This window comes from Scedosporium apiospermum (assembly GCF_000732125.1).
Source record: "Scedosporium apiospermum strain IHEM 14462 chromosome Unknown SEQ_SAPIO_0119, whole genome shotgun sequence".
Lineage (NCBI taxonomy): Eukaryota > Fungi > Ascomycota > Sordariomycetes > Microascales > Microascaceae > Scedosporium > Scedosporium apiospermum.
The window spans coordinates 55,629-57,591 of NW_015971820.1; positions in this window are offsets into that span (position 1 = coordinate 55,629).

The following is a 1,963-nucleotide window of genomic DNA, read 5'->3' on the forward strand; positions in this document are numbered from 1 at the left end:
AAGTAAAATTTAGTTACTATAAAAGAAACTAGAAATTAAAGATTTCTAAATTAAAATTATATAATTAAATAATAAACTAGATTATAAAAAATTAAGATTATTTTTAATTAAATAGAAAGTTTTAAAAGTTAATTATAAATTAAAATTACTAAAAGAAATAAAGAAATACTTAATTTTCTATATAATATTTTTTAAGTTAGTATATAATAATATATTTATAAAAGAGTTTATTAAATTAAATTTAAAGACAATATTTAAAATATTAAAAAAATTTTAATTTAATAAATAATAATAATAAAAAATTAAATATCTAGTTAAATAAAAAAATTTTAAATATAGTAAAAATATCTAAAAGTTTATTAAATATTTAATAGAAAGCTAGTAACTTTTTATTATATTTTATTAAAAATATTTAGAAAAACTAAAAGATCTAATAATAATAAATCTAAAAGTAGGCTTTAGTTAATTTTTAATTTAAGAATAGTAGATATAATAGTTTTAATAATATTTTCTTTAATAACTTATTTTATCTTTAAATAAATAACTTTTAAAGCTTACTTTTTATATAATTCCTCCTTTTAATATAATTAATAGATCTAGGAAAGTATAGTTTATTAAATATTAATAATCTTTTTAAAAGCCTTTTTTATTTTATATTTTCTTTACTTTAAGTAAACTATTTTTACTTTAAGTAATTACTTAAGTAAAATAAATATTAAAAATAGAAAATTAGGAGGAAAAAATAAGAAACTTATAAGTAAAATTAGTAATATTATTAATATTATAATTAATATATTTTAAATAAATATATAAATTATATTAAATTTATTTTTTATAGATAATATAATCTTAAAAGATTTATATATTATAATAAAAAATATATTTAAGTATTTTAAAAAGATATTATTAAAAAAGAATATAATTAATTATTTAAATAAAATAGTTATAATTAATTTTAAAAGTAATTATATTAAGAAAATAAGATTTAGAAATATAATTAGATATAGTTAAAAAGAGGATAGAAGAAACTTACTAGAAAAGAAAAAAAAAAGTATAATTATTATAATTAATAGGTTTTTAAAGATAAAGACTAAAGAAAAAGAGAAATTATATTATAATATAATTATAATTAGATTATAAGAAAGTAATATAATATAATAAAATTATAAATTATATAATAAAAAAGTTAAATAAGATCTTATTTAATTAATTAATTAAATAAAAGTTTTATAAATTAACTATATTTATAATTAATTAATTAATTAATTAAAAATATAATTAATTTAAGAAAAATTTAAAAGGAAAATATTTATATAAATAATAGATTTTAGTATATATTTAATTTATCTTTTAAAATTCCCTATTAGTTAATTTAAATATAACTATATTCCTATACTTAAATATATACTTTTTACTTATATATTATAAATACTATCATAAGCTGACTGTTTTGAAGGCCTAAGGCGGTCAGGCATGGCAGAAAAGAATAAACCATAGGAGAACATAGACTAATAGAATTAAAACTAATAGGACTAATAAAGCAGTCCTAGTAGTCTAGGGTAAGACTAACAAAAGAATATAGTTAGTCCTTACTAAGGACCAATACTAGAAGAACATTAGTCCTAGGGAGAGCTTAAAAGGGAAATATCTATATAAACTATAAGTTTTACTATATATCTAATTTATCTTTTAAAATTCTCTAATAGTTAATTTAAATATAACTATACCCCTATACTTAAATATATACTTCTTATTAATATCTTATAAATACTACTTAACTACCTTACTCTACTACTAATAGATAACTACCTTAATCCTATTACTAATTATATCTACCTAATACTATTAATAAGCTAGTAATAAGATTATAATATATTAATTACTCCTATTTAGTAAGTAACCCTATTAAATAATACTAATATCTAGGAATTATAATATTTATAAAAGAAAAGACTTCTACTAA